Below are 11,572 nucleotides of genomic sequence, written 5' to 3'. Positions count from 1 at the left end.
AGAGACAAAGGGGCTGGTAAAGGGTCAACTAGTTTGACAGAAGCCATGGAATAAATGGAAATTATATGCAGCAATTTTATGCTTTCAATCCAGTGTGGAACCTCAGTAGAACAGTGATACACAATTTGACTACCCATGTATGTTTAACAGATAGTGTAACACATGACATGCTATACTATATTGAGAACAACATGTTTTAAGCACCTTATGTTGCACGTACTACGCAGGGTTTTATCTGTAGGACTAATGAAGGGTATTCATGCTACTCTCTCCCAGTAAAGCTATTAGTGTAAATGGGAGCAACTCCTAGTGTCACAGACAGCATAATGCTAAAAGGTTTAATAGCCTATTTGGCAGGAGCCAGACAGAATAGCTTCAGCTGCTGAAATCCTGACCCTCATATTTTGCCCTTCATTACCAGTGTTCTTATCTTTCCCCACAGAACAAGAGGTGCTGGATGGTGCTGTCAGTCTCTGGGGTTCCAGTTAAGCTGCACTATAACAGCCCTACAGCACAAAGAGAAATGTGTTTTCCAGGAATATTTGTAATCTGTTGCTATTAAAGGTTTAATTAAATGTAGCTTTAGGGCAGTATTTAACACATAAGAATGACATGCTTTGAGTATCCTCCACAACATCAGCTAGAAAATATACAAGAATAAAGAAAAAGGGGTGCACAACGTATATACATGTTATGGCCTCACTTCCTTCCCACTGAATTCAACAGTAAAGTTCTAAAATAGTCCAGCACTGCCTTAAGAGAATAAATTGCCTAAAAGTTCAATTTTGTATCTTGACAAGATCTTGGAATTTCACAAGAATTTTAGCATTAATGTATGGGTCACAGTTTTATTTCCAGTCCTACTGACATTTTAAGGCAGATGGGATATATCAGGGAAAGAACACATCAATAGAATTGTGAAGACACACTGAATACCCTGAAACAGTTAAAAAGAAAGACTAGAGGAGGAAAATAACAAGAAAGCTGTAAATAGGATAAACCCCAATATAAATACTATGCTTTCCCCAACCAGAAAGGGCCAGGCAGCTTTTTGCATCCTTCACAATTAATAGGCCAGAGCACTGTTCCCAGAGTTCTCTCAAGAACTCCCTCAAGAATCCTTATCTAATCCATTTTTAATCCCTCTGTGTGTTTCACCTGAGAGCTGAAAGCAAGAGCAGAAAGCTCCCACATGCAGGCATCCCATCTTATTCTCTCCAATATTTATGAGAGCAAAGAGATGCTTGAACATATGTTGCGAAGTATGACTAAGCAAAAAACTTCATTCCTGCCATACCATCCCTATTACACCCACCCGAGCAATTATTTGCAATTAAGTTGCCTTCTGCAGGGCTTTATAAGGATTTTATTTACCACAAGCATTTATTGCAGACAAGTCACTACTCCTGAAGTGAGGCCACACCTGGAAGAAGGGGCTTTTCTCCTCCTGCCATGGGCATTACCCTCTGGAATCCTGCAGTGCGGCTCTTCCCCTGTCACTGACACTGCAACCAACCTCCAGAGAGTTTCAGTTCTTACACGCAGCAACAGCTGATTGTGCATTTGATGTGTTACTTGCTGTTCTACAAATTAATTCAGGCAGAGAGGCTACGTGGAGCTTAAGAGCAGCATGTTCAGGTAGCAAATACACCCGAGCAAAGACTCCGGCCTTGACACTCCACATTCGTGGGCGCCATCTGCCGGCATTTGATTAATTATTGACACCTCTAATGACATCCCATGCCCAGGTCAGTGTGGAATGTTTTCTCCTGAAAGGCATTTTCTTTTCCAGAGGCTCACCCACAACTTCCAGCAAAGCTCTGGAGCACAGAGCTTTCAGGTCTTCCTCTGCTCCCACTCGTGGCAGCTAAAGGAGGGGAAGGAAAGCCCACCCAGTATGGGACACAACTCTTCCCATGGCACCTCAGCCTTTCATCACAAGCCTGTCATCTGCAGCCAACCACCCCATCTCCTACCCCACTGTCCTAGATGACAAGACTCAGCAGTGCCAATCTCCGTGCTATGAAGCATCCCGCTACTACCAGCAAATCATCACAGCAGGTGATGGTGACTTTCCACCCAGGCTACCAAAACCTCTACCACATATTCTATTTATACTGCTGTTGTTAACCCACTGTATGCCTCACACACTTAGGCAACAGCTGATTCTAAGCCGCAAAGTCTTGGCCTTGGCTATGAATATGACCCTAAGTCTGCACTCATTCTGACCAGTGGTGAAGACTGTGATTCATCTTCTTAGTAAGAGCTAAAAGCATGCATTGTGTCAAGGTCTGGACTCAAAACTATGACTCCCCATTTCCCTGCAACTCACAGGACATAAGTTCCAGATCATGCCTATTCCTAGTATAGACATATTCTCTCTTTGCAGACAATGGCACCACACACTGTTCTAGAAAGAACAAAGTGTTGTTTGTACAGGTCTCTGTCATTCAAAACCCAAGAGAATACAGAAATACCTCTAAGAGTCAGATATTCCCACCAGGCTCAAGAGAATTAGGCATTATTCATGTGTGACAAACAGAATCTAAATTTACAAGTGCATGACTCAAGAAGGGAATTTCCAGAAGCACTTTACAATAAGAAGGCCATTTCTCTGTCCCTCTTCAAACAAACCTCCTGCCACATGCAGGCTTTGGAATGAGGAAGAAATTCAGCTCTCAGATTCTCTGCCAATGACACAACACTCAATTTGGAAACATTAGCTAATGAAAAATACAAGCTTGCTCCTACAACCACAGCTATGAAGACAAATTGAGTATACTCACTGAATGGAAATTAGAAGCATTTTTAATAGCTGGGCTTAGCAGCAGCAAGTGTACAACTACCGAACCTTGTCATACATACTTCTGCAGAAGGATCAACCCTAAGAATAACTAAAACCACCACTGTAAGTATCTCAGCGTAAAGAGGATTTAGTGCAACTAATGAGGGGTGTACAAACCCTTATGCATAAGAATATTTATGTGCATAGATCATAGAAAAGATCACAGAATAGTTAGGGTTGGAAAAGACCTTAATCTAGTTGCAACCCCCCTGCCATGGGCAGGGACACCTCACACTAAACCATCTCACCCAAGGCTTTGGCCAGCCTGGCCTTGAACACCGCCAGGGATGGAGCATTCACAACCTCCCTGGGCAACCCATTCCAGTGCCTCACCACCCTCACAGGAAAGAATTTCTTCCTTATATCCAATCTAAACTTCCCGTTTAAGTTTGAACCCATTACCCCTTGTCCTGTCACTACAGTCCCTAATGAAGAGTTCCTCCCCAGCATCCTTATAGCCCCCTTCAGACACTGGAAGCTGCTCTGAGGTCTCCACGCAGCCTTCTCTTCTCCAGGCTGAACAGCCTCAACTTCCTCAGCCTGTCTTCATACAGGAGGTGCTCCAGCCCCTGATCATCCTTGTGACCCTCCTTTGGACTTGTTCCAACAGTTCCATGTCCTTTTTATGTTGAGGACACCAGAACTGCACACAATGCTCCAGGTGAGGTCTCACTAGAGCAAAGTCCTGAAGGAAAATCCTGAATATAATTCAAGTATTTCATGAGCAGCCGCCAGTTCCCAATGGCACTTCAAATCCCAGCTTGGAATACAACCGTTGAGATGCAAATTCATGCAGCATTACTTGTCTGTGAGCCTAATTAAAGATAAAGACCTGCTGCAAGTGTAGGGAAAGCAATGGTGGTTCAGCATGCCAATTCTGCATCATCCATGCTCACAAACAGAACATTTAGGAAGTCACCAATCACCTTTCAGGTCTTCTGTCCAATCTAGTTTCAAATATTCCAAATAACGCTTCTGTAATATTCACACTGTTAAGAGGTACCTTCCCATAATGACAATAATTTAAGCTTTCTGGATTTTCAGTTCATTTCAATACTGATATGACTGTAAACCATTAAATTCATTCTTTGGGCTTCGGTATCTCCTTCTAGTGAAAAGCTCAGTGAAAAGGAAGTAGGAAAAAAAGACAGACTCCCCTACAGCAATTAAAAATGAAAGGTATCAAAGCTATACATCCATCAAGCAAAGGGCCATGGGATGACAGTCTTTCCTGCATCAGAAATAAAGATATGCCTGTCTTCTGACATTCCTTCAATCTTTTTTTATGAATTACTGGTTGCTTTCCTGATCATTCCCTTGAAGAGAAGAACTTCAAATGAGGAGGTAAGTATAAAACCTTGAATGACTTTTGTTCTGAAGCAGGGGCAAACCCACTTGTGTCAGCACACTGCAGCCTTTGTGAGTGCCACGAAGCCCAGCCCAAACAGCATTAACTTGTCTGTTAACAGCATTGTTCTGCTGCTGCCACCTCTACCTAGATTAATGGAACAACATACAGGAGGAGATTAAGATTTCTCTTCCACGGTGCACAGGAGCCCAAGTCATAAACAAGACTTCATCTGCAAGGTGCTATATATAGTACAAAAGACAATCAGTGCTCTGAAGGATTTACTATTTGAGACACAACACGTGTAAATTATCTACAAGGGAAGTAATGAGATAATGATATTGGCCAACATGAGAAGTACTAATCATACAGTTGTGATCAAGATTTTCTAGACATCATTGTAAGAATTCATATCAGAACTTTCCAAAAGCAACTGCAAAAACAAACAGGTTGATCCAAAAAAATGACATTCACTGCAATTAAAAAGAACAATCCAGCTGTCAATAGAGACTGACTGCAATGCAGCTTTTAAAGATTAAAATGCTTCTTTTTCATATGGACTGTGTCGGACAATGGCAGCTTTTTGGCACATAATAGCTAACAGGGAACAGCAGTAAAACATCTGTGAAGGAAAACCTGAATACTTCATATTCTTCATAAGATATGTTAAAAATAAATGTGTTAAAAATTAAATAATAATGATTGTTAGCTTGGCTGATCAATATTAATTCATTGGAAATCAGAATTGCAGTAAAGGCTACAGAGTACTCCTGTAACTGATGAACTGTAATAGTTATTGAAACAAATGATAATGAAGAGGTAATGTTTAGAACTGAAGCTCATTTTTCATGTGTTAAGTTTAAAGAAGTTTCAGTAACAATTCCTCACCTTTAACAGCTTTGATAATGGCATCAATACTGCAAACACATACGTAGAAACACTGATGGAGAGTTATGGGGTTGCTGTTCTACTTTTTAAAATGCTTTCTCTACCCCTAAGAGAGGATGGTCATAGACACCATTTTCCCCTAGTTAGTAGTTACCAGAAGGGTAACTACCTTTATATGCCTTCATATGGCAAGAGCCCTAAAATACACACCATGATCTCCTGAGAGCCAAAGGGAGATGCCCTGAGGGCCGTCAACAGCCTAAAGGTCCTATTGCTCCTCTGAGAGATGCAAGTGTGCACCAGAAGAACTTTGCTGCTGGCTCAACACAAACCTCAGCTTGCATTTGATTAGACAAGATCCCTCATGCCAAGTTTACCAGGTATAGGCACCTAAATGACTCCTAAAAAATACCGTTCCAGTATACAGCAGGATATTAACACTATCCAACACCAGGAACCTCATTCGATCTTCTCCCCTCTTTCAACAGCCAAGACAGAGGAAGAAGCTACTCCAAATGGGAAATTTAGAAAGAAGCTTAACTGAAGCGCTCTGAAGCAGCCTCTGGCACCGTTGTCAGTGCAACAAGAAGGGCAAGCGTTTTCCCTGAGACAGGCACCAATATTCTCTCACTTCTTTCCTCCACCCTTTCTATAGCCCCCAGAAAATCTCTCTCCTCCCACTCCTTACAGTTTCCTTCTGTGCTTTTCTGCTGCTGAATGATCTTGTTGCCTGAGCAACAGCAGCTGAGGAGGGGAGTGGGGAAATGTTCTGGCCCAGTTGTGTGCTACCGGCAGCAGCGCTGCTTTCTGACCCTGCAGTGCATGACAGCAATGGCTGCAGCCTCAGGAAACGAACCTTCTGCTGAGTTTGGTGCCTTGAGTTGGGGGTAACCTCCCTGCTACATGCTGGGGATACTGCAGCACCTTATAGTTTTGTTCAAGGATGAATAAAATGACAGAACACTCAAGACTGCCAAATAAGCAGCTGTTTAGCTTATCCACACGCCCAGATTCTATTCACAAAGCAGCCACATTTGTTACACTTCAATTCTGGTCCTGATAGAACTCAGAAATACAAATTAACTGGTAATGAATCTTTAGAATAACATGCTCGAGAAATATCAGGTTATTACAGGGTCTCCTTCTCCCTTTGCTCTTTTCATTGTGTGTTTTAGACTTCAGAGAAGTACCCACAGCAAACATAGCTACTAATGACCTTTCCAGACCCACCTCAGTGTTTGTACTTTGCTTTCCTTTCACCTTTGCTGTCTGCCTGCTGGTATTTGAACAATACCTGGTAAAATGAGACTGTAGCTCGGTGCTAGCACTGTATAAGAAACAATAATCTCTGCAAGATAGCCAGCAGAGATTCCTTTTCTATTATTGTTTTACTGAAAGAAAGCCTTTTATTGTTTTAAAAAATAGGATTCTGCTTATAAGGTTTTGTGTTCCTACAGCACGTGAAACACTGTGGGTTGCCTCCCCTCTTCCTTGATGGCTTATCATCAAAATGACTGTAATTGCTGCTCTGCTGATTGCAGGAGGGAGGGCTGTGCAGTTTGCCCTGCATTTGAGCAATATGCACTCTGAACATAAATCATGGGATTGTCTGTGTTGATGCTTCTTAATAGATATTAGGAACAGTCTCGTTAAACTGAAACAAAACCCATCAGGGACTGCAGACCTAAATGAGTGTAGCTGCTATGACGTATCACTCTTTTTTATTACAATGTAGTTGTTACTTCTGAAGTAGAAACATAGCTAGTTAGAAGTTCCAGTTACACCTGGGGTTAATGGTGACTTACTGGGAAATTACTGGACCTTTTAAATTTCATATCAATGTGAGCTTCATTCAAAACTCATTTACTCCATCTTAGCAAATCTGCTGTCAGCAGCTGCATACTTGCTAATTCTGTCTCCTGCACTGTATTTGTAGCACTTCTTAAACCTAGTTTTTGGACTATGGTTATTTTTTGTTGAGCATAAAATAGAGAACAACTGGAGCTTAAGCTTGACAGAACCCAACCACAAAAGCTCAGCAACTAATACTTGTTTTTTTGCTCTGTTATCTTCAGAGATAACCTACTTCCATTTTCAGCTCTCCAGCAGAACAGTCAGAGTGACTATCACTGGAGGAAAACACAGTCCAGAATTTATAGCTTACTAAATCCAGTGAGAAGCTTTAATTAATGAATTCTGGAGCACTGTGAGTTGATAGCAGATTCCATCAATTCATTTGGAATAAAACTATCAGGATTTCTCAATGAATCTGGAAGTTTCAAAAGCATTTGTCAAAGCAATGCTAATACATCTAGGACATAAGTAATTACACTTGGGAGAGCTGAGATAACTGGTGAGGTATCTCCAGTGCTGCCTCTTCAATAGCTCTTTCTGACTAATGGCTTCAGCAATGAAGTGACTTTCAAAATACAGCTTTCAAAATCAGAAAGGAGGCCCATAGGGTCATAAAACTGACTGAAGGAAAAGGTGTGAAGCCAGACATCCTTATTGTGACTCATGGATTTCAATGGGATTCCAGAAGGATGGAAACAGACCACATAAATGTGTGTGCTAGGTCACCATTAATCTTCCACCAGTGAAAGATTGCTCCTCACCATTCTGTGGTTTCAAGTATAATTGGTCTCTGGAGATACAAGAAAACTAGAAGGAAAAAAGTTAAATAGTGGGAAAAACCTGAAGAAACAACATAAAAAATGTTTAAAAATTGAGTATCTTAATTTTAAAAGGGCCTCATGAATATCACTGATGGACTCTTATCAACGTAAACCCTTATCAGTATCTTTATCATTTACCTAGTTATTAATACAAACTCTTATACTGACAACCCTCTCCCTGTGATTTGCATTTGGTGAAAACTATATCACAAAATCTTACTTGTTTTCGATAACCCCAGGAAACCTCTCACATTACACAGGAGTTTGGGGATTAAACCATGCATAAAGCTAAGTTATGGTCATCTCCTTTTAATAAAACTTGCCAGAGTAACATAAAACCCCATCTCACAAAGACAAGAATGCAATAAAAATACTACTATCACTTCTTTAAGCTCTACTGAAATTTCTTGGGGGCTGGAAAAAACCCATCTCATATGTGGTAAGGGTACTCACCTGGGAAGTGGATCTTGGAGGGGATTTGTACTTTTTCCAGTGGTTAATTAAAGACAAAAGATGAATAATGAATTAATTCTAAGACAGAAGAATTCCACAAATCAGGAAGCACAGCTTATGATTCCTCCTTTGGGTATATGTCCCAGGCACTAGGCTACATAACTAACCTCACAACATTTCCTCTCATTCCAGTATCTTTAACCCCTCCATAGCACTTATCTTGTAAGAACCTAATTTCTTCATTAGATCAAGGTATAAATCTGTGGCTGACCTCTGTGAAGTCTGCATTGGAAGGAGGTAAGTGCAGCACACAAGTCAAGTAGAGATGGGAATTAAGTCAGCCAGAGCTTGGCAGTAATAAACTGCACAGCACCATGATGCTGTGCACTTGTGTATCTGTACAGTTTGTTCAGTCTTGAAGTATTTTAAAGCTCACCACCACTTTATTATATTTTGACCAGACTCTTTTATCCAAGTCAAAGTCTGTCAAACACTGGGAAAATTATAAATTCTGAGTTTGATTAATAAATAAGAGGAAAAAGAAATGTGAGCACTGACAGTAGCCAAATGTTTCAAAATCTCTCTTAGCAGCAAGGTAACAAGACAGCTCTTCTACTTCACTGCTGTGAAACTGGGTAAATCTTCTTCAAAATAATATCTGAGATGGGGAACATAAAGATTTGTAAGGAATGGATTTTTAACCTGCAAATGTCTCTATCTTGTTGAAATTCCATCTCTTCTTTACATGTAATGTTGGGCATTTGAATATTTCTAAAACACTACTTGGCTTTCATGGACACTCGGGGTAAAAGTAAACTGTCACCTTGCCAAATAGAATGCTCAAAACAGTTCTTGTTTTTCTCAAGATGAGGTGACTGAAAATTCTTGAGGTTGCTGAACAAAACACAGGTCTAAACTGCTTTAAATCCCAGCAGATGATTAGCAACTGATTCCTGGACTGGGAGACACCAAATTCTGAAGGAAAATAAGGCATATAATGCAACAGCACACAATCCTCCCCTGTAACAGTTGTGTTTGCTCCAGGGGGCACATTGGACACTGCACTTGCGTTGTTTTTCTTATGTAGCATGATTTCTAGAGCTTCCAGAGAACACTAAGTACAAAACAGCTAGCAAGCAGGCCAACTAAAGAAGCACTTACCTCAGGTCTGCCATTTGATCTTGTATCCCTGCTAGAAACCACTTCTGCACAGCAAAAATGGCTATAAAGAAAAAGAATAAAACTTTGTGGTTTTGCCCATCACTGTCTTGATCAATTTAACAAGGACTTTCATTTTGAGCTGCTGCAAATATTAAACAAACATTAAACAATCCCCATGAAATCACTCTGGGAACTATCAGTTACAGCTGCACTGCTTTCCTGTATGATGTCAGCTTCAGTGCAGAAAGAATGTCAGTAATCTTTCATTCACTGTTTTCATCCTTTTGGTCAAAATCCAATGTATGTTACACTGTAAATCGAGTTACAATATATACAGTGAATCTAAGGTCAAACACCACATCTTAGAATCAGTGTGGCAACTAATCAGATGATGACCTTTTGTCACTCATTACATATTGAGAAACAGCACCATTAAAATGAATATATATCCACCAGCATAACATGAAATGCGAAAATGGAACCTGAGGTTTCAGTAGGCACAGCAATGGCTAAGAATAAATCCATTTTCATCTAGCATGGACTATTTTTTTCCATGAAGGTGTTTTACTACTTCTGAGAGTTTATACCTGCTCTCTTTTGCTAGCATACAAAAGATATTTGGCTGTTCTTTCTGATCCCTTGCTTATGTCTGGTTTTCAGATATACTTGAGATTTGAACTTCACAATACAACCTGGTCATAAGTAGAATTCCATAACTTTATAATTGAATTATATAAATGGGAAAAGAAATGGCTGTTGAGCTGTGTATTCATCGTGTGTGATGACACCGGGCTGTGGAACTCTCTTCTATGGAATTCATCTGCTCTGCATTTCACAATCGGGAAGTGCAGAAGTCTGCAGTCACTCAGGTGGTGTCAAGCTGAGCTATAAGGAAAAGATCAAGTGTCAGCAATGAATGCTCTACTGTTACAGAAATAACAGTACTTTTTTCACCCAATCATAAGCACTTGCTCAGAGCTCTGCTTTATAGATGGGCTGTGTTCAGAAATCTCACTGAAGCTGCCAGCATTGACCTTTTCATCTGACTGCTCCTGGAGCATCTACATCAGCACAGACATTCATAATGGCAGGACTGCATTCATTTCAGTTACATGAATAGCAACAAGCACTAAAAGGGAAAACACCATTCCTAATTTGTAGTCCATTCTCAGAATTCTGGGAAAAATGGAATTGAACATCAGACAATATTCAACTGCAATATGTAAAGTAGACATTGCACAAGTCGCTTATTCCTATGTTCATTAAACTGAGACTTTAATAAATAGTTCAAATCTCTCTGCTCACATTCTTTTGACAGTATCAGCTCTTTTTCACCCCTCTCCTGCAAAAAGGATTGTATCAACTGCCCTTTAAATATTAGAAATTCCTTCTCAGCATAGCAGATAGAGTACAGAAAACACCACATCAGATTAAAAAGACCCAAGCTAGGAAAAGAAGTGATCAGCTAGACAACTTTGAAAGCATCCTGGCAAGGCCCTGCTTCCCATGGTCACAGAATTTACCTTTCTCTGCAGCACTGAATACACTTCAAGCACCTCTGAACTGGACAGCCTTTGATAGAACTGAACCACTCTTGAGGCAGAAGTTCTAATGCTCGTAACAAAGAGTGTATCACTAAAAAATGGCATCAATTGCAAGCTCTGCAGAGTGGTAATAATTCACAAGCCTTCGGAAACACATTACTAAGGGTCAGGCATTACTAGGAAAAATATTTAATACTAATTTATTTCAGAAATATTAATTAATTAATTATAAGCAGGATTACCTGGGATAGGTGATGAGGCCAACTTTTAACTTCAGTGGGTGCAGAACCACCATGTGGAATGGGGCATTGCCCTTTTACCACCATTAGCTGTGCTCTCTCTTGCTGAAAGATTCCTCAGGTCTATATCTCTACATTTATATATTAACTTGGGGGTTATATTTACATGAGATATTATTCTATGTGTTGAAAACTGAACTCGCATACCTTTCCCTGCTCCTCACCCACACAATACTTACAGTATCTGGAGACTTGTAATTCTCTTTTAAAGGAAGTTCTCTTGTGAATCCTAACCCTGCAGATTTACCCATATAATAAAAAGTATGGTCCAGCAGCTTTTATATCTAGCCAAAGCCCATTAAAACTGACACAAACCAGCAGCAGTTATATCTAGCTTAATTATAGAGATATCTCTTATT

The 11,572-nt window shown here is 40.3% G+C and overlaps 1 long non-coding RNA gene across 1 annotated transcript; it reads right to left on the bottom strand.

Annotated features, from left to right (window-relative positions):
• Nucleotides 1–8,797: 8,797 nt before the first annotated feature.
• LOC133273347 (uncharacterized) lies at nt 8,798–11,123 on the bottom strand. The gene is made up of 3 exons (XR_009744757.1): nt 10,676–11,123; nt 9,371–10,255; nt 8,798–8,867 (listed from the first exon to the last, which is right to left on the bottom strand). It is a non-coding gene; the product is annotated as an uncharacterized LOC133273347 (long non-coding RNA).
• Between the last annotated feature and the right edge of the window lie 449 nt (nt 11,124–11,572).

Source organism: Pezoporus flaviventris, unplaced genomic scaffold (assembly GCF_033815535.1).
Source record: "Pezoporus flaviventris isolate CSIRO_AGI_PZ_B2104156 unplaced genomic scaffold, CSIRO_AGI_Pfla_v1 ptg000031l, whole genome shotgun sequence".
In the NCBI taxonomy this organism is placed as follows: domain Eukaryota; kingdom Metazoa; phylum Chordata; class Aves; order Psittaciformes; family Psittacidae; genus Pezoporus; species Pezoporus flaviventris.
This window is presented reverse-complemented; position numbering and strand designations above follow the sequence as displayed.